The 25,446-nt window shown below is 36.1% G+C and overlaps 1 non-coding gene across 1 annotated transcript; it reads left to right on the top strand.

The window, feature by feature from the left end:
* Window positions 1-7,175: 7,175 nt before the first annotated feature.
* LOC115937192 (U6 spliceosomal RNA) lies at window positions 7,176-7,280 on the top strand. The gene has a single exon (XR_004072517.1). It is a non-coding gene; the product is annotated as a U6 spliceosomal RNA (small nuclear RNA).
* Window positions 7,281-25,446: the final 18,166 nt, after the last annotated feature.

Below are 25,446 nucleotides of genomic sequence, written 5' to 3'. Positions count from 1 at the left end.
TCATTGGTTTCTGAAATCTAGAGTGCCTGCAGTTTTTCAGGCACTCTGGCCTGGTTTATTCCCCAAGTCTTCAACTCACTAAGATCCACCATTCTCAGGTTTCTTACTGCTGTTAGGAGGTCAGTATTCACTCTGCTATTCTTAATGCTATAGAATAGCAAGGCTTGTGATCATCAATTTTTTTAAAAGATTTTATTTATTTATTTGTCAGAGAGAAAGAGAAAGAGAGAGAGAGCACAAGCAGGGGGAGTGGGAGAGGGAGAAGCAGGCTCCCCGCTGAGCAAGGAGCCCGATGCGGGACTCGATCCCAGGACCCTGAGATCATGACCTGAGCTGAAGGCAGACACTCAATCGACTGAGCCACCCAGGAGTCCCATGATCATCAATTGTTATATTTGCAGGTTGGCCCCTGAAACCCTAGTTTGTGGTGTGGATAAAGGAACAAATGCCTTCTAAAGGATTGTTATATTTTCACCTGGTAAAGTTACTGAAATGTCACTATGACAAAGACTGTTTCATCTTAATACATATGCTTTTTTTTCTCAATTCCCATAAAACAGTTAGATAGTAGGTAGTGAATTTTGCAGTGCACCACCCATACCTCCGCTTAGGATGAAACACTCATTCTCCAAATTGCCATGTGTGTTTGCTACAAACTGTTCACAGCTGAGTGCCTCACATCAATTGCCCTCAGCAACAGGGAGCAACCTCTCCCAGGGAAGCAACGAGTAATGCAGGATAGAAGGCCAGGCCTCTACCTTAATTCTGACTCCAAAAGTCTAGTCTACCTCCAAATCTCCCTGTGAATTCAGCTGAGTCCTTTACTGCAAATTCATTGTGATTTAGCCTCTCCCTCTGCTCTCTGTGGCTTCCTGCATTTCTTCTCAAGAACCCTGCTCTATAACTTTCTTTCACACACCTCTGTCTCATTCACTGTTTCCTGATGGATCTGACTTAGGCCATAGTATTTTTGAGAAGAATGTTTTTTTCTTAGTAATTTTGAGAAGGCCTGCATGGTGTCCACAAGCATGGAAAAGAATGGACCTTGTAAAGCTGAGTTTGTACCTACCTGAGTCTATTGAGGGAAATACCTGTAGTCAAAACATGTAAAAGTGATTAACACCCATCTAAAGTGCAGCAACCAAAATACTTTTGTAGAGGGAATTTAATCCTTGCTGAAAACACAAGACTTTCTACTTCTCTGAGTTTAGGGAGAAGCCAAAGAAAATAAAACATTACAATGCACATAGACTCTTGACCTTTTCTAGGGAACTAGACTTGGTTCATATGGCCAGTCTTTTTTAGCCATTGCACCCCAAATACCCAGCCTAAATCAGATGTGGAAAGGATGGAGGTGAAGCCAGCTTGACTCTATTAATGTAGCCTACATCTCTAAATAAAAATAGACTTCTTAGAATCTACCAAATTCTTGACTACCCATCAGGCTAAGTCAAGAGTCTACAAATCCAGAGAGACTCCACTAGTTTTGAGAAACTCTACAATTATGTAGGGAAGGGCCAAGCTTGAGGAAAGTAGGTAATTTTAGTGATAGAGGAGTGAATGAAGAAGAGTTGAGGGGAGAGAATGGGAATGCTTAGCTTCAGATAGTAATGGCTACATCATAAGTTTCAGTTATTTAATCCAACAGATTGTAAATCATTCTCAATGTACCAGTTAGGTTGAATTTTGCCTAATATATTGATAAGTAGATAATTTCATACTTGGAGCTATAACTAAGAAGAGTAATGGGAAAAGCAATAAAAAGTTCAAAGGGAATTCATACACTAATTAGTCCTTTTTTTCCCCTTTGGAGTAACTAAACATCTTGGAAAGAAAAATGCAAATGCTCACTGAATGCATTGACTTGTAAGTGAAAAAAAAAAAAAGGTACCATAATTTTACAATTAAATTTATTGAAAATACCATTTGTCAAGTTGATAATTGAAGATTAGGTAAATTAATTTGGCTACTGTAGTTGTTGAGTTTATTATTGGTAATTCTCTTCAGAGTTTAAAAGAAGTTTGGAAAAACTCAGAATTACTCTGAAAGCTCTCCTGTTTCTCTGGGGTCAGAATATAACAACCTATGGGAATAGAAAGAAAACTCTATTATTATCTCATCTCTGTATCATTTCTAGGACTCTCTCAAGAGAGAAAGAGAGAGTTGTACCTAAAGAGAGAGAATGAAGAAAGTAGAAATATAAGGAATTTAACTTCTTTTCCCTTGGTATCTACAATGAAACCAAACGGATTTAAGAAAAAGTTTTTAAAATAATTCAGATTCACAAATATCAAGTCTAAGATGAAGTTGGAATTGCAAATTAGTTTCTTTACTTTAGGCTGAAATATTTTATAGAAGTAGTTATGTTAAATATTTAATGTAATGCTATTTGTGAATTAGGTAGTAAACTCAGCAAAATGAAAATCAGGAGAATGAGGACATTTATTATTGAATCACCAATTTTTAAGTGTGAGGTTTATATTACACAGGTTTACCTCAACTTTAAAGTGATGAGATAATCTCAAAAGTGTAAGCAGATGTAATAATCCAACAGGACTATTAATATTTTTTATGGTATCCATTTTGAAATATGTTGAAGTAAGAGGCATCTTGGCAATGTAACAGAATCTTAATGAAAATAGACTGGGAAAAATCCTCAAAAAATGTCTTAGTGAAACATGCTTCAGTTCCACATTTTAAAATGGACACATACAATAAATAGAATACAAATAAACTCATTTTAGAATAGATGCTTCAGAAAATATTAGTCAAAATTTTGTTTATTGTATTATTTATTTTTTGTTTGTTATATTTTAGATGCACCAATAGAGAAGCTAATCAAAGGAAACCAATAGTGATCCCTTAGTAAAATAAGAAATTTGAGATGTGAAAATTACTTTCTGAATTTATCTAGTTTATCTTTTTTAATATAAATTAACTTAAAATGAGCCATACTATTTTATTATGATAATTTGTCAAAATTTGAAAAGATTAATGTACGCACAGGTGAGGAAATACTTTATTTTGTACATTAAAGTTGCAGTGGCACCTTCTTGCTGAATAAAAGTTTCATTCAATAAGCATTTCATTGTGATAAGGTTTGTTTTTCTTGTTTACTATAGTAACAATGATTGCTCTACAGCTGACATTTTCTGAAACATGCTTATTTCAGCAGTTATACCTTGCAAATGTAGTTGTTTGCCAATATGACTAATTATTTGTTGACTAATGGTTCAAAAAATTTAATACCTTGTTTTTTAACTATCCCTCATTCAGTTTCAAACTCCTAAAGTCATAGTCCATAGATTACTCTCAGATGTAAGCACTAACAAGGGACAAGATGGATAATTCCATGGCATGAAAACTTGATGAAAAACTAAAATGAACAATAGATACAACTAATTTTGGTATATTTTCATTTCTTAATTTTTTAATAGTAAAAATCTATGTCACATTTAAATATTGAGTAATTTTATTATTGCACTGCATTTTTAAATTTTATTAACTTTAATTTATTATTAATTCACTTGGATACAATGGCAGAAAAAACGAGAAACACCACTTTTCTCATTTATCAAAATTTATGAGTACTGGCATGTAATTTTATTCCAAAAGAGACAATGGCTCAGAGCATAATATTGGATGTTATATATGTAAATATTTAAACAATACAAATATCTTTCTCAAACAGCTTTCATTTTTAAAAGATGATATGTAGATAATGTTTTTTAAGGAAGCAACTAATAAAAGTCTACTTTCATAGCCCATTGCAAAAGCAGGCTGTGAGTACTGACTGCAGAAGTTTGTGGTGGCAGGCATGAACTCCTCCCACAAAATCTTTCAAGGGAAACACAGAGCCTTCAGAGAGAAATGGGCTCTTACATAATGAATAATGTGAAGACTTACACATATAAAGAATTCTGAGTTTTCTAAATTTTCCCTCTGAAATTTCACATTGTTTCCAGAACAACTCTGTGAGATGGTTAGGGTAGCTTCTTTTAAGCCTATTTTACATATTTCTCTTCCATTTCTAATAATCTTGCCATGTTTATGGCCATAATCTTAGCTCAGGATTATGAGCGGAAATGTGCTCCTTTCCAGAGCCCCTACCTCTGATCTATCCCTACTGCCAAATGCTATAAAAGTCATCTTAATCCAGGGCACTGAGTATGACATTCCTTTTCTTCCAAAACATTTATTAATCTCATCCCTATCTGTATTTTTGCGAAGTTCTTTATGTGACTTTAACATGTACCTGATTTTCTAAGTGGTTTAAAATATTAAAAATTCATTAGATCCACTTGGTTGTCTGTGTGAATGAGGCCAAAAAAGAACAATAGGAAAGTAGTAGGGTATTTAAATAAACAAAACATAATGTAATACTTTAAGAAAAAAAACAAATTATTATGAGAACATTTCATATTTGATAAAAAGCTTGCCAGTATACTCCTAGTTAGGGAAATTGAGAAGTAAAATGTTCAATAATGAAATGATTGTGGCTTTCTAGAATGTTGACTGACAGTTTTTGATCTGCTAATGAAATTGGCATAATATTTTAATGAATTGTAACTGATAAAATGAGAATAATGAGACCCAGAGTTAAACTAAATGGAACAGATTACATGGGAGATAGAGTTAAATTTCTCATAAAAGATATCTGATGACAAAGTAATTACCAAATAATTATGTAGTAAATTATATTTTTTATCTCTACCAGTGGGAAAACTCCCTTTATTTGCTGATTCACTTTAAACTTTGTTAAATAAACTTTCAGTAAAATTAATCAGCCTTTCAAAAACAGATTTCAGAAAAAATTAAATTAATATGATGTACTGGAAGAATGAGGATGGATTTCTTAATCATCCTAATCTACTTTTATGTTTCAACTTCCACCAAGTTACTTTGGTTACTGACATGATTTTGTCACATAAGGATATTGATCTCTCAGTGCTGTAGCCAAGAATTTTGCATTTCCAAGGCTCAGGAAACTCTCTCTCTCTCTCTGTCTCTCTCTCTCAGTCTCTCATACACACACACACACACACACACACACACACACACACACACATCTTGTACATTAAATAAATTTTTACAAAATTTCAAAATCAGGGAAGAGTGAACCTGACCAAGCCTAATGCTAGGATCAGTGACTTCAATGATCATGTATATTCACCAGGATCCTTGCTTACATTCCTCCTTCTTTTCCCAGATGTATCCACCCTTCAGACATCCATCACTTGATGAATCCAACTATTCATTTTCTTTGATTCTGTTCCCAGACTTCAAAGTGTTGCTGGACAAATCTCCATGCTAAGTCAATAAGCTCCACATAGGCCTTATGCTTTCTAGCTCCATTGGAGCTCCCACATGCTTCTTCATGGTCTCTTCACCTTTTCTTGTTATGTTCTCTGCAACCAACTTTACTGGGTCTTCAAAAAACTTCTTCCTCTTGTCAATGGCATACTTCACCTTCCCAATGCTGCCAAGAAGAAAATATGGCCACCAGACAGGACCAGTTCCCACCTTTGCTTCTGTACTTGCATATGACATCATACACTCTGGTCTCCTTCTCTCCTGTTAAAAGAAGAAGAGTTAATTGTCCTTTCCTAGTTTAATCATTCTACCCTTACTCAGTGTGGTAAACAGAATAATGGTCCCCTCAAAATGTCAACATCTTAATCTCTGGCCTTTGTAAATATTTTCCTTTACATGGCAAAAGAGACTTTGCAGATGTGATTAAGTATAGGATCTTGAGATAAGGAGATTATCCTGGATTATCTGAGTTGGCCCAATTTCCTCACAAGATCCTTGTAAAAGGAAAATCAAGGTCAGAGTGAGAGGAGATATGAAGATATATGACAGTGGAAGCTGAGATATGAAAGAGAGAGGGAGATTGAGAGAGAAATTTGAAGATGCCATGGCTTTACAGATGAAGGATGAGGCCACAAACCAAGGAATGCAGGTAGCCTCTAGAAGCTTGAAAAGGCAAGTAAATGGATTGTCCCCCGTAGCCTCCAGAAAGGAGCACAGACCTACTGACATCCTGATTTTTTAGCTCCATAAAACCCATTTTGGATTTCTGACCTCCAGAACTGTAAGCTACCAAACTACAGCATCAGTAGCAAACTAGTATACCAGTATCTCAGTTTCCATCATTTATACAGAAATTTTATCCCATTATCTTTTCTATTTTCTCTACCAACAATTTGCCTGTTCTTTTAGCTCTTTCTTTTCAGGTTGCAAAAAAAGAAGCCTTCCATTAACCTTTTGCTCAAATTATTGCACTTATATGTCTCCTTCCTTTCAGCATCATTCTTATTAAAAAATAGTTTACATCTTCTATGCCTGCCCCTCAAACCTTGGTAATCTATTCTCTGACTCCTGCCCTGCCCTGAATGGCTTTTCCAACCTCCATGGCAGTTTCTTCTTATTTGACAAATTTAACCAAGGTTTTGTCTCACCTGAGGGATTTGCAGTTTTTGACAGTAATTGCCTATTCTCTCATGGCTTCTAGTTATCATTTTGATTAGTCTATCTGGGATTCTTCACAGGCTCCTCACCCCCCATCTTCTGACCACTATTTATATGTTGGTGGATGACTCAAGTTCTACTCTTTTCTCTTTCATTTTTACTTTCCATATAAACTTTGGATGATCTGATCTACTTTCATGGTTTTCATTACCAGATACAAGTGGACAACTTCTAATCAGTGAGTCTCCACTGTACTCTTGAATTCCAGATACATTTATCTACTAGACATGTCTGCCTGTCTGTTTTCCAGGCACCCCAAACATTATTTAAACCCAGGGAGATTCTTCTCATGTCAGTGTCTCATAGAAGAAACGAAGAATTACCCTTATCTCCTCCATCCTATTGATTCTTCTTTCTACTTTGCTCAGTTGAGTTTATTTCATTAATATCAAACACATTAATCTTTACATCCCACAATGCCTCCACCATTTGAAAGTTCACCTCAACTTTTCCCTAGGAGATTTAAAAGCCTCCTAATTGGTTCTTATACCACAAACTTTCCTCACCTCCAAACCTGTCTTCATCCTGCCACCAGCATGACCATTCCTAAAGCTAAATCTGATTATGTCTCTGCCTTGTTTAACAATTTCTTCTATGTTTAAGTTGCCACAGATAAAGTATACATTTCTTAACATTGCCTCTAAGTGCTCATTTCAGCACACATATACTAAAATTGGAACAATACAGAGAAGATTATCATGGCCCCTGTGTAAGGATAACATTGCTTCTGAGATCTGTTCTAGTCTTCTGGCTAACTTCCCAGCCTTTCTCCTCTCCACATCAGATACTCTGTGCTCTAAACACAGAGCAGCTCCTTATTCACTAGATCTGCCTGATCCTTTCTTGACTGCATGTCTTTGCACACATTCTTCCTAAAATTTGCTTCCTTCTTCTTTATCTGACAAAATCAGCCAATTGGTTAACCTCTTTGAATCTTTTCTCAAGTAGCCAGAACCAGTCACTAAATGTATGTTTTTAGATCACTCTGTTCCTGTCTGTGTTATAGCACCTACATTGCATTGTAATTATTAGTTTTTGTATTCTGACTGGTCTTTGAATTCTTTAAGGGCAGGCTGTGTCTTCTTCATATTTATATACTTAGTACCTAGCACTGTGCTTGACACATGGGAAACATTAAGTAAATGTAGCATGGATCAATGACATCATAAATTGGTGTGAAAAGGTCACATAATGATTTTCTGAAAAACAACACTCAAAAGTTCTTTAAGTAAAACTAAAGGAAGCTGTGAAAGAATTGATTATGAAAGTAACCATATTATGGTTGATGTGGCAGTGGAGATAACAGCTCAAAGATTCTTCAAGAGGAATACCGTTTACTTTCCCGTAGGTGTGGTACACAGATGAATAGGATGCCATCTGTGTTCTCAAAAGATTCCAATCTGTATGGAAAAACAGTCATGTGAACAATTTGGTGGAATAAGAGACTACAAAAGCTATGCTATTTTTGTATACTGGATACCAGCATCATACAAAGAGATGGTGGTGAGTTCCTTATGGGGTCAATTAAGGCTTTTTAGAGAAAGTCATTATATCAAACAAAAAGTGCAACATTTTTGAGGAAAAAAAGCAAATATTACTACCAGAAATTTTAAAATTTAAAATGGACGATGCATGAAGGTGGAGCGTTGGTTTTGTGTTCTTCTTATAAGCCAATGGAACATGTGTCATATTCATGCATATTTATACATATTCAAAAGCTGTATTCTGATTGAAAATTTTATTACAAACTGGTGTGTATCATTGATTTTATTAAGCAGCCATACTGAAATTTTGCCTGGCCAGAGGAGAAATTGAAATCTTTCAGTACAAACTCTGATCTATTATAGTGGGAAAAGATCAAAGCATTTAGTCAGGTGAAGTGATAGAGCTCCTGTTGGGCCTGGCATCATACTATAGAATGTTTAGACTTTGTTCTTATTCCTACATTCTTTTGGAATGTGATCAAAGGCATTTAGATCTCTCAGTCCACACAGTTGGAAACGGACTGTCACCTCAGATAAGATTCTGAAGAGTTTATGGGGACATTATTAGAAAACCATCAATCAATTATTATTGTAAGTTAAACAAATATCCCTGATAAAAATCATGAAAACTTTACATATAATTAATTTAATAATTTTACTTTGTAGTTATTGAGTCCCATTAAGAGAAAATTTATTTCCATGCTAACAGTGTATTTTAATAGTTTTTTGTTGCAATTTTGATACACGGTAAGGCTAAGATGTCTACATGCATTTGATATTGATTGTTTTTCCCAGGATATATCTGCCTAAGGAAAAAAGTAATCATTACACATAATGAAAATCAGGTGTTTTTGACTTTACTATATCTGGATAGGACAAGCTCCCAAAACCTATTTGTCTTCTTTGTTAAGAGTATTTTGGTTGTTCTTAGGTTTTTGTAAATTCAAATTAATTTTATAATCAGTTGGTGAAATTCCTTTGAAACTATGTAAGATTTTATTGAAATTGCAATTAATCTATAGATTAATTAGAATTGAAATTTTGTGTCAATTGATGAATATGATATACATCTCTATTTGACTCCTATTTGTCTCAATAAAGGTTTAGATTTGTCTACAGAAAGGTATAAAATTTGGGGGACACCTGGGTGGGTCAGTCGTTAAGCATCTACCTTTGGCTCAGGTCATGATTCCAGGGTCCTGGGATCAAGCCCTGTATCAGGCTCCCTGTTCCACGGGAAGCCTGCCTCTCCCTCTCCCACTCCCCCTGCTTGTGTTCCCTCTCTCACTGTGTCTCTCTCTGTCAAATAGATAAATAAAATCTTTAAAAAAAAAAAGGAAGTTATAAAATTTTTGTTAAATTTATTCCTAGGTTTCTATTTTTATTATTGTTATTGTTATTACTGTAAATGGTGTTTTGGCCTACTTCACTTCTACCTTAGTCACATGATCTTAGCCAAGAGGCCAAGAAACGATCACTTCTACCTTAGAAAAGGCTGTCTAAGAATTTTCCCAGGATCATTATTTTTAATTGCAAGGATGACTGGAACTATGTATTTATTGACCAGAGAAAGTATAAATAAATTGTGCTCTATCCATACAATGGAATATGGTACATATTGAATGAAAGACAGTATATACACTAATACAAGTAAAGCTTAGACAGAAAATGCTACTTAAAAAAATTCAGAGAGCTATATGCAACACATAATTTTTATAAGCTCAAAAATAAGCAAATTGAATATATAATGTTTTAGCGCTATTCACATATATGGTAAAAGTGTTTTAAAAAAATAAAATAATCAACTCGAATTAATGATAACAATTACCTTGGGGATGGTAAAATGGAGAATAGGATTAGGAAAGAATAAAAAACTTCCAATGAAGAGACAATATTCTAGCTTTTAATTTGGATGGTGGTTCATGTGTGTTCATTTTATTATTATACTTCATTAGTTACATACATTCTTTTGTATGCATCAAATATTAGAGGCTGATTTTTAAGTAAGAAGAATAGCTCAATGACTTTTAATAATGGTTAAGAATTCACAAATAAATAACAGATCACTAAGAATTACTGTAAATCTTTTTACTACTAACTTGTAATCCTCTTATACAAGGCCTGTGAACACCAAATCCTTGGAAAGAAACTTTTATAACCTTTGTATGTAGCCTTAGACATAACAAGAAATATGTTTTCATAATACATTAAAGTGATTCTGATTGAAAAATATTACAGTCTTTGAAATAAATAAAATATGTCAGTATATCATTAGAATATTGGTATTATAAAATTACTTTCTTCAAGTCTTTACAAAACTATCATCTATTCAATGAGACCTACACTGATAACTTATTACTGCAAACTGCTCTCCCCAAACCTTAACCCTGGTCTTCTTTTTCTTTCTTCTCATTTATAGCACTTAACATCTTTGATCATACTCTATACTTTACTTATGATATTTATTGTTTAATATCTATTTTCTATCACTAGAAGGCAGTATGGGAGCTAGCTTCCAAGATGGCCCCCTATGTACCATTTCTCTTAGTGTTTGTGTCTTGATGTGGTACTCACCCACTTTGAGTCATGGATGGCCAATGTGAAAAATAGAATACTGTAGAAGTGGTTTTGTATGATTCTCAAAACTAGGTCATAAAAAATATTTCAGTTTCTACTTTGTCCTCTTTTGGATCATTTACCTGGGTAAAGTCATCTGTCATATCACAAGGACACTCAAATAGTCTTGTGGAAAGAGACACATGAGAATGAACTGAGGCTCACTGCCAACAACGACAAACAATTTGCCAGCCAAGTGAGTGATCCACCTCAAAAGTAGATTTTCCAACCCTAGTCATGCCTTTAGGTAACTAGCTCTGGCCCCCATTTGACTACAACCTCATAACCCAATCACCTAGGTGAGTTGCCCATGAATATTTGATTCTCAGAAACTATGAGAGATAATAAATGCTTATTTTTTTAAGCCAGGAAATTATGATTTAAAAACAAATCATAAATGTGATAATTAAATCCTTTGTTGAAACCTCAGAAAGATGTAAAGTTGTAACTCAGAGAACTATTCAGTTAAACAATGGGGCTTTGTTCTCATAGCCTCAGCTTAGCCCGAAGGTAGAAAATATCTTGAAGATGCCTCTGAGTGTGGCCTTTATCTAACAAAGTGAACCCCAATATGATTCATAAGGGACCAAAGAAAATTTAAGAGAATTATACAGACAAAAACACTGCTAGCTTGATTGGAAAGGGACAGAAACAGTGCAGAATAAAAAGAGGAAGTTGGATCCCCATTTTACATACAGGAAGCAAACTGATAAAATTACTCAGCTGTAAATACAGGTTACATTGCCTGATGAAGGAAGAAGGACTGGAAGGGCAGAACTAAGGGCCTGGAGTGTAGAGCAAAGAACCACGACCTGGCTTTTAGTCTTAATGAAAGAACTAGCAACATGTGCCTTGTGGGATTTCAGAATTGCTGAGGATCAGTGATGCCTATAAACCTCCCATTGTCTCTCTTTTTCAATAGGAGAGTTTATTGTGTATACCTTTGTTTATGCCAAGCCAATGATTGAGCATTGACCATGTGCCATATATTATCATATTTAATCCTTACAATCCCATAGCTCCATATTAAGAAATGGAGGACAATGGGACATGAAGAACTTTGATTGTACTAGTTACTGTCAGAGACAGAATTTGAACTAACACCATTAGAGTCCAAAACTATGTTCAGTGAATATCATCAGTTCACTATGCTATCCTGCCTTAGATTTCAAGTCTAACATCCTGATTTCAGATGGATGGCCTTTAAATGCAGTAAAACCAAGAAAGATTTCTGGGGCATACATGCTGACTTATATTCTGAAGATGTCATTGTCTTTGGCATGTTCTGAAGGAGAAATTTTGACTTTTTTTTAAAGTAGGCCACACACCCATTGTGGGGCCCAACACTGGGCTTGAACTCATGACCCTGAGATCAAGACCTGAGCTGAGATCAAGAGTTGGACACTCAACCAACTGAGCCATGCAGGCGTCCCCAAATTTTCACTTTTAAATAGAATGCCTTTGTTGAAACCTCAGAAAGGTTTACCTGCTAATACCTGCTAATATTTTACAAAATATATATATTTATTTTAATATTACATATAGTTGATGACAAAAATAATTCTCATGGGTCAATTAAATATGAATTAATTTCTCATTTTGATATAAATAATGGAACAAGAACAGGATATCTGTAATAAATCCCACAGGGAAAAAGGAAAACTGGGTGGCACGTAGGAGTCACTTGTCTGTAAGCAATTCTGGAATCCCATTGAACAGACATCCTAAGAACTTTTATCCTGAGGTGGCAGGGGTTCCTTGATTAAGTTTCTTGTTCTGCTCTGGAAGACTTCCTATATCTATTGTTCTATCTATTCTTTGGCTCTGCCTTCTAGGATGTTTCTTCTTTTCTATTATATTTGGTTTATCTGAAAGAGGAATTGGAAACTATGTTCAATAAAAAGCTTTCTCAACCAGTTTTTTCCCCCATAACTTTGAAAGCCCACAGTATTTTCTTGTTTATTTGGGATTCTATGGTCCAAGCTTATAAGCATTCCTTTGAAAATGCAGTAGACTTCTGATTTATTTGCTTCCAGTCAGTTCCATGAGTTATGATTTTGGAGTCTTCTTTACTTTTTTTGTTTTCTTATTCCATGCATCTCCCCCAAATATTGGAAGCTAACTTGAAGTTCTCTGGAACATATATATCAGCTATACCTATAATCTGATCTTTTCCCTATTTATTTTTATTCAATAGAAAAGGTATACTGGTTTTGGTCTCTCAAAGTCAATTTCATTCTATTCGCTTATCGTCAGAATCTGAAAACTCTGTTTTTCCAATCATGCAAGGCCCAAATTTCTGTTTGTAAACTGGCTAATTCTTCCTGTGCTAATCACTTTCTCATAATATATTATGAAACATAGCCAATATCAATTAATATACATCCTTTCCCTGGGACTACTGTTGGTTTGTAAATTGGCCCCTGGTATGCAGAGGGCAAGAAGAGACCAGAGAAAGAGGTGGACCACTCCAGATTGGTAGGTGGCAGTTTTAATAAGCAAGGAAACTTGTGTACAAGGCTTGTCTTCAGTGGCTACAAAATGACCAGATCTCCTCACCTTAGCACAATCTTAAAAGTTTATAGAGGCCTAAATCGGGTTCAGTCATATACATCATGAAGATGGCTTCAACAACACCTTACTCTTGAGGCTACGTCCTTGGAATAGCTCCCACTGTGGCAACAGTGGGCAGAATGTATATTTCAAGGACAGGGAAGGCGGTGCTCAGGTGTAACTCACAGGTCAACTGGAGATCATGTCTTCTCGATGACCTCCTCTATCAATTCCAAGTTACGTAATACATGGTCTTTCTTCTACTCTATTAGCATTAACAAATATAGAGCCTATACCTGATCACATAATCTTATCTCCATCTTTGCTGCTGCTATCGGTTCCCTTGCCTTGTGACTATAGGTTAATGTCAAATATTTTAAGCTTTGTTACACTACAGCACCTTCATGCTATATCTTTTGGATTAAATAATGTTAATTACCACAGCAAACAAACCCCAGAATCTCAGTGGTTCAACAGAACAATTTTTTTCTTATTCATATTTATTTTCCAATATGCAAGATGGCTGGAGAAGGCACTCTGTAAGTCACTCAGGGACCCAGGTTGTGTGAGGAACCATGGTTTAGTAGGTAGCTACAGGAAGAGAGGAGAGAGATGGAGGGGGTGCCCTCATCTTAAGAGCTCAGCTGAGAAGTAATGCATCACTTTCATTCATAGTCCACTGACTATAACTGGTCACAAGTCTCCAACCTAAGTGCAAGGAGTCTGGGAAAAATTGAGAAGCACATAGAATAATAAGAATGTAGATGAGATCAACTTTTAGGTCCTCTTAACTCCAAATTTTTATGAATCTGTGCTTAAACAATAATCTACGCTTTAACAGTTTCCTTATAGATAATATCTTCAGAATATTAGAGGAAACATGATCTGTCCAATACAGATTACCTATTCCATTTTTTTAAAAGATTTTATTTATTTATTTAAGAGACAGAGCAGAGAGAGAGAGAGAGAGAGCACGAGCAGGGGGGAGGGGCCAAGAGAGAAGGAGAAGCAGGCTCCCCACTGAGCAGGGAGCCCCGTGTGGGGCTCTATCCCAGGACCCTAGGATCATGATCTGAGCCAAAGGCAGATGCTTAACTGACTGAGCCACCCAGGCACCCCTACCTATTCCATTTTAGAGCAATGAAAAGTCCTTCTCTCTCTACCACTCCCCCTTCCAAAAAGTTCCACATGTTTCTGTTATGTTATTTGAGTAGTCACTTTTTTTATTAGAAAATATTTAGGGAGCACTTTTGTGTTGCTTCCATGGACAATAAAGCAGGTTAGAGTAAAAGCAAATGAAACAAAATGGCCAGCAATTTTTCCCCACTTAAAAAAAAAAAAGCTGAGTAACAACTAATATACTAGAGTTTTTATGAATTCAGGGACTGAAATTTCTTCATTCAAACTCTGGGTTGTGTTTATATTTTAATCAAATTGTTTATTTTGAGGAAACAGTAAGACATTATCATTGTTATAACAAAGGCTAATTTAAATCTTTATTTCTATTTTCTAGTGTTATGCTGATATAAAAGAAGTTTTCTTTTGTTACTTAAAATGTGACATTTTGTGTTTTTCTACAGAATGGAAAAATATTTTGTATTCTCTAGCTGGTGTCTTTAACTGTATTTAGTTTTTATTTCTTATGGTGATAAATTTTTTACTTTTGGTTTAGTTTAAAAGTGGGGATACAAGGGGAAGGAACAGAAACTTCCCTTTAAATGTTTATGCAATTTGTACAATTTGGGTTCTGAAACAAAGGGGGCAATTTCCGGATTGATTGATTGTGTGTGTGTGTGTCTGTGTGTATAATTGAAATAGTGCCTACAAGCAAAAAACATTCCATTCTAAATAAATTAGAACAAATATAAGTGCAATAATTTCTTCTAGGAATCAGACACAATTATTATTATCAATACTATTATTTATTTAGGTAAATATTTTTTAAATATAGAAATTTATAAGTGTATAGTTTGTAATTTATATGGCAAATTGGAATGATTACTTTATTAAAGGGAAGGCCCAGGACAGTGTGCATGCTCATCATCTACAGAATAAAGTCCAGATAATTCAGCAGGACATGTTCTGGCTTGCCCACCTCTCCAACTCCATCTTCAGCTCTCATCATGGCCAGCCTTGTGTGCTAGCATTACTAAACAGCTTGCAGTTCCTCCAAAATGTCACGCTACGTAGGAACTCCATAATACTGTCTGCCTGGCATTATTTTCAGTCTTTTTTTTTCTGTCTAAGGAAATGTTCTTTACATTAAGGTCATTTACTCAATTTATTGATATATATTTATTAGTGTGATTACTTGGCTCAAGACCATTTCCCCAAGTAGAGTGTAGGCTCTGTGTTTTGAAGGACCCACTAAATTTGATTTGATTATCACTGTGTCCCTGTGGCATTGTGCTTATCACATGGTAGGTACTCAGTAACTGTCAAATGATCAAAAGAATGAACTGTATTCTTATCTGTCTTTGAGTATGGAACAATGAAGATTAGAAATAAGATTACTATGATATAGTTGCCAGTTTCTGAGGGATCTGTTTTTAGTTTTCTACTTTTTAAATAAGTAGGAGAGGCATTACTATTTATTAAGCATTCATTATATGCAAAGTATTGAATTATGTTTGCACAGAAGCATGAGGATTTATTCTATCTTTTCCTTTGAGGAAATGACAATCCAAATAATGGCCAGGATCAAGACCATGAAAAATACACAAGATAAACATAATTTTCCAAAAACTGAATTCCTTTTACTGCCAAGGCCCAAACCAGTAAGTCTGAATAGTCATTTTCCCTGGGTTTTTATTTTATTTTTGTTTGCCCAAGGCATTTTATGGTATCTGTTTGGAATGGTTCACTCTAAAGACTAACTTGGAAATGTAGTTTTATTTCCACCACATTCAGTGAGTGAGAAATCTAGAATATGTAGCTATGATGCAGAAGGGGAATAAAAAGAAACACCCATTAGGAGAGCTTCATGGTATATTTACTCCTAATTCCAGATGGGCCTCCTGCCACGTCATATACTCACCATGTATCTCTTGTCCTTCTTAGCCTTTACAGGATGGCAGGTTCAATTTCAGCACTCACTGTCACCTTAGGGCCATTTTCTAAACCTCTTTTGATTTTCTTGACTAAATATTCCTTTAATGAACATGAAAAGAAATGTGCAAAAAATGGTGAGTAAAGATAAAGAAGACTTTGACCACTTTTCCCCAAGTAGGCCCATAACTGCAATAGGCAAAATTTGACCAAGAATTTACTGACCCTTTCTACTGCTGGATAGTATGATTCATTCAACCACAAATATTTTTTGAGTACAATAAATATTTTCCAGTTCTAGGGAATGGAGATGTAGCATGGTACAGACAATAATCCCTACCTTCAAGGAACTTACATTGTAGTGGAGGATTTTATTTTCTAGTGTCTACTTTAGACACGAGACCAGAGCATTGCTGAAAAAATTTACTTTTCATGCAAAATCCACTCATTTTTATGTTTTGAAGAAAACTTCTCTAATAGCCTAGCAGGCATATGAGGGCCTATATAGTTTGGCCTCTACTTACCTCTTTAACCTTGTAATAGTTTTCTGAAAACAACATGGATTTATTATCTCATAGTTTATTAATAAATATTAATAAATCTCACAGATTTATTATCTGCAGATCTGAAATCCAACTTGGCTCAATTAGTTTCTCTGCTCTGGGTTTCACAAGATGGAAATCAAAGTGTTAGTCATCCTAGGCTCCTATCTGGAGGCTTTGGAAAGAATCCATTTCCAAGCTCATTCAGGTTGCTAGTTGAAGTCAGATCTATCATGGTTGTTGTAAATGGCAGGATTTCATTCTCTTTTATGGCTGAGTAATATTCCATTTTATTTATATATATCTATCTCACGGCTTCTTTATCAGTTCATCTGTCAGTGGACACTTGGGCTGCTTCCATAGTTTGGCTATTGTAAATAATGCTGCAATAAACATAGGGGTGCATATATCTTTTCAAATTAGTGTTTACATATTCTTTGGATAAATACCCAGTAATGTAATTACTGGATCATATGGTAAGTCTATTTTTAATTTTTTAAGGAATCTCCATACTGTTCCCCACGGTGGCTTCTCTAGTTTGCGTTCCCACCCACAGTGCACAAGGGTTCCTTTTTTTCCACATCCTCACCAACACTTGTTTCTTGTCATTTTAATTTTAGCCATTCTGACAGATGTGAGATGATATCTCATTGTGGTTTTGATACACATTTGCCCGATGATGAGTGATGTTGAGCATCTTTTCATGTGTCTGTTAGCCATTTGGATGTCTTCTTTGGAGGAATGTCTATTCATATCTTCTCCCCATTTTTAATTGTTTGGGTTTTTTTGGTATTGAGTTGTATAAGTTCTTTCTTTATTTCGGATACTAACCCTTTATTGGATGTATCATTTGCAAATATCTTCTTCCATTCTGTAGGTTGTCTTTTAGTTTTATGTTTCCTTTGCTGTGCAGAAGCTTTTTATTTTGATGTAGTTCCAATAGTTTATTTTTACTTTTGTTTCCCTTGTGTTAGGGGACATACCTAGGAAAATGTTGCTACTGCTGATGGCAGAGAAATTGCTGCCTGTGATACCTTGTAGGATTATTATGGTTTCAGGTCTCATATTTAGGTCTTTAATCCATTTTTTAATTTTTGTGTATAGTATTAGAAAGTGGTCCAGTTTCATTCTTTTGCACGATGCTGTCCAGTTTTCCCAACACCATTTGTTAAGATATTCTTTTATGATTATATATTCTTGTCTCCTTTGTCATAGATTAATTCACAAATAAAAGCATGGGTTTATTTCTGGACTCTCTATTCTGTTCTATTGATCTACATGTCTATTTTTGTGCCAGTACCATACTGTTTTGATTACTATAGCTTTGTAGTCTATCTTGAAATCTGGGATTATGATACCTCCAGTTTTGTTCTTTTTCAAGTTTTGGCTATTCAGGTTCGTTTGTGGTTCCATACAAGTTTTAGGATCGTTTGTTCTAGTTCTGCGAAAAATGCTGTTGGTATTTAATAGGGATTGCTTTAAATCTGTAGATTGTTCTGGGTAGTGTGGACATTTTAATAATATTTGTTCTTTCAACCCATGAGCATGGAATATCTTTCCATTTGTTTGTGTTATTTTCAATTTCTCTCAGTGTCTTATAGCTTTCAGAGTATAGGTCTGTAACCGCCTTAGCTAAATTTATTCCTATGTATTTTATTATTTCTGGTGCAATTTGTAGGTGGGATTGCTTTCTTGATTTCTCTTTCTGATGCTTCATTATTAATGTATAGAAATGCAAAAGATTTCTGTATGTTGATTTTGTATCCTGCAACCTTACTGAATTCATTTATCAGTTCTAGGAGATTTCTGATGGAGTCTTTAGGGTTTTCTATGAATAGTATCATGTCATTTGCAAATAGTGGGAGTTTTACTTCTTTCTTACCAATTTAGATGCCTTTTATTTTTGTTGTTGTTGCTGACTGCTGTGGGTAGGAGTTCCAGCTCTTTGTTAAATAAGTGGTAAGAGTGGACATCCTTGTCTTGTTCCTAACTGTAGAGGGAAAAGCTCTCAGTTTTTCCCCATTGAGGATGATATTAGCAGTGGGTTTCTCACATTTGGCCTTTATTATGTTGAGGTATGTTCCATCTAACCTTACTTTGTTGAGGGTTTTTACCATGAATGGATGTTGTACTTTGTCAAATGCTTTTTCTGTACCTATTGAAATGATCATATGGTTTTTATCCTTCCTCTTATTGATGTGATGTATCATGTTGACTGAATTGTGAATATTTAACCACCCTTACATCTCAGGAATAAATCCCACTTGATCATGGTGAATGATTTTTTAAATGTATTGTTGGATTTGGTTCGCTAATATTTTGTTGAGGATTTTGGATCTATGTTCATCAGAGATATTGGCCTGTAGCTCTCCTTTTTCGTAATGTCTTTATCTGGTTTTCTTACCAGAGTAGTGCTGGCCTCATAGAATGAATTTGGAAGCTTTCCTCCTTCTTCTACTTTTTGGAATAGTTTGGCAGGAATAGTTATTAACTCTTCTTTAAATGTTTAGTAGAATTCATCTGTGAAGCCATCTGGTCTTGGACTTTTGTCTGTTGGGAACTTTTTGATTACTGATTCAATTTCATTGCTACAACTTGGTCTGTTCAAATTTTCTATTTCTTCCTGATTCAATTTTGGGAGGTTATATGTTTCTAGGAATTTATCTGTTTCTTTTAGGTTGTCTAACCTTTTGGTATAAATTTTTATAATATTCTCTTAATAATCCTTTGTATCTCTGTGGTGTTGGTTGTTATTTCTCCTCTTTCATTTCTGATTTTGTTTATGTGAGCACCGCCCCCCCTCTCTTTTTGATGAGTCTGGCTAATGTTTTATCGATTGTGGGAGAGTGTATTCTTGGTTTGAGGGTTTTTATTTTTGAGCGCTTTGATTATATTATGCCACTCTCTTTTGGCCTGCAAAGTTTCTGCTGAAAAATCAGCTGATAGCCTTGTGGATTTTTCCTTGTATGAAACTGTTTTCTTTTCTTTTTTTCTTGCTGCTTTATCACTACCCTTTGCCATTTAAATTACTATGTGTCTTGGTGTAGACCTTGGGTTGATTTTGTTGGGAGCTCTCTGTGTCTCCTGGATTGGATTTCTGTTTTCTTCCCCAGATTAAGGAGGTTTTCAGCTATTATTTCTTCAAATAAACTTTCTGCCTCCTTTTCTCTCTCTTCTCTTTTTTAGATCCTTATCATGCAAGTGTTGTTATGCTTGATGGTGTCGCTGAGTTTCCTAAGTTCATTTTTATTGTTTTCTCTTTCTCCTGTTCAGCTTGATTGTTTTCCATTTTCTGTCTTCCAGGTAACTGATCCATTCTTATTCTTCCTCTAGTTTGCTATTTATTCCACCTAGTATATAATTTCAGTTTTGAGTTCTTTCATCTTTCATCTATGATTGGTTCTTTTTTTATATTTTCTATCTCTTTCTTGAGCATCTCCCTGAGTTCCTCCATTTTTTTTCTCAACTCCAGTGTGTATCTTAATGACCATTATTTTTAATTTTCTATTGGGCATATTAATTGTCTCCATTTCACTTAGGTCTCTTGATGTGATTTTGTCATGTTTTCATTTGAGATATATTCCTCCATCTCCTCATTTTGTCTAACTCTCTGCATCTGTTTCTATGTTTTAGGAAGGTCAGCTAGGTCTCCTGCTCTTGATAGTCGTGGCCTTAGAGGAGGAGGTCCTGTAGTGCCCTGCAGTGCAAGGTCTCCTATTCACCAGAACCTGGCTCTTCAGAGGTGTCTCCTATATGTGTTGCATGTGCCCTACTCATGTGGCTGAGCCACATTTACCTTCAGTTCAGTCATCTACAATGACTCTCTTTGCCTATTAAGGGCAGGTTTTAGTCCCTGTGCTGTTAATGGGTCAGTCTGGGGCCACCTTGGGCTTGAGTGGAATCAGACCAGGCATTTGCCAGAATTGTCGTGAATTGTGGTGACACTGAACTGCACGATGCTCTCCCTGGGTTGTCTCCTTTTTTTTTTTTTTAATTTAAAGATTTTATTTACTTATTTGACAGAGAGAGAACACAAGCAGGAGGAGTGGGAGAGGGAGAAACAGGCTCTTTGCTGAGCAGGGAGCCTGATGCAGGACTCAATCCCAGGACCTGAGATCATAACCTGAGCCGAAGGCAGTCCCTTAACGGACTGAGCCACCCAGGCGCCCCTCCCTGGGTTGTCTCCTGAGAGGCTTTTGTTGGTGGGTGGGGCCTGCAGTCAGACCATCTGTTTTCCCCTATCCCACTGCTGGGTCAGAGTGGGACTGGTGTGTGTGGTTATTTGCCCCTTTCTCCAGGGCAGGTATCACATTAGAGTGGTGCTGACCCTTGTCGGGGCTGTTTGCACATTGCCACCCTTATGGTGGTGCTTTGGATGGACTCCAGCTGAGGGGTGAGGTGGAGAGGGCTGGTCCATAGGAGAGCATGGGGGTAGGGAGTTTTGTTAATGGGCTAGATAGAGAATGTTCAAGCTAGTTCCTGCAGGTGTTCATGCATCTGGGTGGGGGACAGGGGAGGGAACTGACACCCACCAGTTCTTTTGTTTTTGAAGTTTCCTAAAGATCTCTGCCTCTTCCTGCACATGCTCTGAGATTAGTAAATAAATCTCCTTTATACCCAGGCATTTTTCAAATTGCTGCTTCTATGCTGTATCTCATCAGGGTTGCTCTTCTGTTGTGTCTTTAAGGCCGGGGACTCAATTTCTTAATGCCCTCTGGTTCTCCCAGAGCTGAGCTGCTGATTTTTAAATTTCTCAGTGTTGAGCCTCACTGATTGTAAAAACTCACAAGTTAAGCTCCTCTGGTGTTCAAAGCCAAATATTATGGGGGTTTGTCTTCCCAGTGTGGATCTCCTGTGCCTGGAGTACCTGGTGTGGGATCTGCTCCTCTCCCTTTACCATGCTTGTAGTGTCCCTCCTTCCCACGGACAGTCTCACATGTCATTTCCTGTCTCTGCCCTTCCTACCATTTTTGCTGTGACATCTTCTCTATGTTTAGCTATGGAGAGTTTGTTCTGCCAGTCTTCAGGTCATTTTCTGGTTTATTTACACTGATGTGGGTGTTATCTTGGTGAACCAAGGTCTTGGTGAATGGGAAAAGGTGAATTTAGGATCCTCCTGCTCTGCCATCTTTTCCAGAATTCCACCACTAGGTTTTCTGAATCAGCCTTTTCAAGAAAGTGATTTTGTCCTAAGTGTCTGTGTCTCTAATGCCTGTTTAACATCTGTAGTGGTTCAATAAAAGTTTACTGATTGATTGAGTGCAACAAAAAGAACACTTGCTTTTTCATGGAATAATCAGCTAGTAAGTCAACTGTCATCAATTTGTTGATTTATGTTAATGAATACAGTTATAAATTAAACATTTTGAATGTTTACTTAGAGTTCATGAATTTAAACTCAACTTACCTAGAGGATTTATAGGCTTAAGCTTCTAGTTTATTATTAATTCAACTCTGGATTTGGGTATAACTTTTCTCTCCTTAGAGTTAATAAGTCTGTTCTGTTCATATTTGCTATACTTTCAGTTATTTTTTCCAAATTTGCATCCTCATTTTCTTACACAAGGGATTTTAGGTTGGCTAACTTGTTTTATTTATGTTAAAGTGTCAAGCAATGCATAGTGGATCCATTCAATTATAGCATGCTGTTCAAGCAAACTGCTCACATCTCATGTATATATAGTTGTTGGATTACTTCATTTATATTTAGAATAAACATTGTCATTCTATTTGAAGTTAACCTTAACTAATACTTCTTTATGTTTCAGATAACATATTAATCATAATTATTAAAGGTCATAGATGGATCTGTATTGCCTCTGAGTGACTAAAGAAATATAAGCTTTGCATAACCAATATTTATTGTGTCTGTTGCATCTATTTTGTAAAAATTAGAGAGCTATGTATTATGAATGCTATGTGAACTCTGGATTAATAAAATTATATACAGGTTTCCCCCACTGTCCAAAAATTCACTTTATTCCACTCTGCCTTTATGGAAGACCTACCTTGGTACCTGTTTTCACTAACTGAAAGAAATCTGAAGAGTGTTTTCACTTTTATGAAATAGTAACTACTTCACTTTACATGATTTTGGCTTCATAGTTTTCATAGAGATTTTGGCTTCATAGTTTTCATAGGAATGCTCTACTTTTGGATAGAGGAGGAAACCTAAGTAGCATAACTATTTGCTAACTACATAGGATAACAGACTTTACTCTGAGTATTTTTTTAAGTAGTATCATTGTTTCATCTTAATGGCTTTTCTTATTCATCCAAAATTCTATCTTCAGTTCATCCAGATTTAGCAAGCAGAGATTGCTCATACTTTGAATACAAACTCTAAAGATCCTTGGAGATCACTTAGTCCCTTCATGTTTGGCCATTATGTACTCATTGTTTCAGGAAAGGCACACAAGACCAAAAAGGAAAGGGAATAAAGTGTCTTTCAGGCTGTTTCACTAGCCAGTGGAAATGGAAATAACTTAAAGAATAAACAAGTAGGAAGTAAGCATCATGAGTAAAAAGAGAACTTCCTCAAACCTAACCTAGGCAAAATTTCTCTTTCTGCAGAAGAATCAGGTGGCTCTATGGGGAGTTTTCTGTGCCCTGCCACCTGGGCCAACTTCCAAAGAAGGCCAAATGGCAGATTGGATTTGAGGTTGCTGTTAGCAATGAATACCTGATCTCCATTTCTCTGGGTAGAGCTCCCAGAAACTGGCTATGAGGCATCAACAAGAAAAGACCTGTATCATGAAGCCTCCCAGAGTTCCACTGGCCCAGTGTGGCCTGGCAACATAGCAATGATGTCACTCCAACCTTGAAGGGCATAGAAGTGGCCAGCAGCCTCTGGACTAGAGATAATCTCATGGATATGAACAAGTGAGGTCTTACAGCAAGCTAGGAGGGGTAGCTAAAAGAGATGTACATTTAGAAGAGAGTGAGAGTAATTAAAAACAATTTTTGGTCACCTTACATCAAGATTCTGATGTATCCCGCTATCTATTAAATGTTGGTGTCCCTACTGCATTTGTGTTTTGAGACCTCTATCCCCATGTGATGGTGTTTGGAAGTGGGGCCTTTGGGAGGTGATTAGGTCATGAAGGCAGAGCACTCATTGTTAGGATGAGTGCCCTTATGAAAGAGATCCAAGAAAGCTCCCATACCCCTTCTGTTATGTAAGAATACAGCCCTCTGTAAACCAGAAAGCAGATTTTCACCAGACACCAAATCTGCTGGAACCTTGATCTTGGACTTTCCTGCCTTCAGAACTGTGAGGAATAAATTTCTATTATTTGCAAGTCACCCACTCAGGTATTGTGTCATAGCAGCCCAAATGGACCAAAACATGGCCCCACATCATGCTTTTCCCCAAATCACATGCACACACAGACACAGACAGACAGACAGACACACACACACACACACACACACACTCCATGACTGGACCTCTGTAAGACTTTTGAAGTTTAGGTGCAACCTGGGGGAAACTGAGAGGGGAATATACAATTATATTAAGACTAAATTTCCACTAATCCAGTGAAATGGAAATTAAACTAACTTACAATAAATAAATACATAAAATTCTATTTCTTAAACATAAAAATCCAAGGACTTTGATTCTTACCTATTGCATTAAAAAAGATGTTATATAATTTGCCAAGTGTTATGCTGCAAACAAGTGAGAATTCAGGTAGGAACCTGAATTTCTGACTTTTACTTTAATGCTTTGTCCATGACACATCATGGACTTGAAGGTAAGGCTAGTTTTTAATTGTAATACAGCCATCAGACCTCTTGGGTGACTTTAAATGTTTCTAGCATTAGGTGCATGAAAGTTTTTAATCTCGGTTTACTTATCTAACACCACATGGCAAATCTGCAGAACAGCCCATATGAGGATATGGTCAAGAATATAGTCTAAATTTAATATTTACTTTTCTAGAGATAATCAAAGAGGTAAGGTGAATACTTCAATAAAGCTTCTCATTATGGGGGCACCTGGGTGGCTCAGATGGTTAGGCGTCTGCCTTCGGCTCAGGTCATGTTCCCAGGGTCCTGGGATCGAGTCCCTCATCGGGCTCCCTGCTCCTTGGGAGCCTGCTTCTCTCTCTCTCTCTCTCTGTCTCTCATGAATAAATAAGTAAAATCTTTAAAAAAAAAAAAAAGCTTCTCATTATGTATGTTTATTTCAAAAGTAGAGGTAACTTTTTAGTTTTTTGTTTTCATTTGTAGTTTGTGGTTTGTTTTTTCAGGGTTATTTACTGGTCAGTAGAACATACATGGCTACCAAAGAATTTAATGGGAGGTCTCATCTTATGAGCTACCTGGGCTTTTGTTGCAGAGTTCCAGGTAACCACTGCAATGGAGAAGTCCCTGATTCCAAAGACCCATGTTCTGCTATAACCTTTCTACATTGTTCCCAGAAAGTTAAAATGGAACATATTCCATGTGCTGCAAGTCTGAAGTCATTATATTGGTTTTAGATTGTTTTGATAACTTGAGAAAGGCAGAATGTCAGAAAACATACACTGTTTTCATTTCCATTCAAATACCATATCCAGTAAGGTTCTCCCTACATTGAAATTCTTATCTGAATGCGTTATATTTTGATGTATTTGTCAATGGAGAAGAGTAATTCCACAGAGATCATAGCAGCAAAATAAAAACTC

Source organism: Leptonychotes weddellii, chromosome 8 (assembly GCF_054177405.1).
Source record: "Leptonychotes weddellii isolate Sample4059 chromosome 8, ASM5417740v2, whole genome shotgun sequence".
Lineage (NCBI taxonomy): Eukaryota > Metazoa > Chordata > Mammalia > Carnivora > Phocidae > Leptonychotes > Leptonychotes weddellii.
This window is presented reverse-complemented; position numbering and strand designations above follow the sequence as displayed.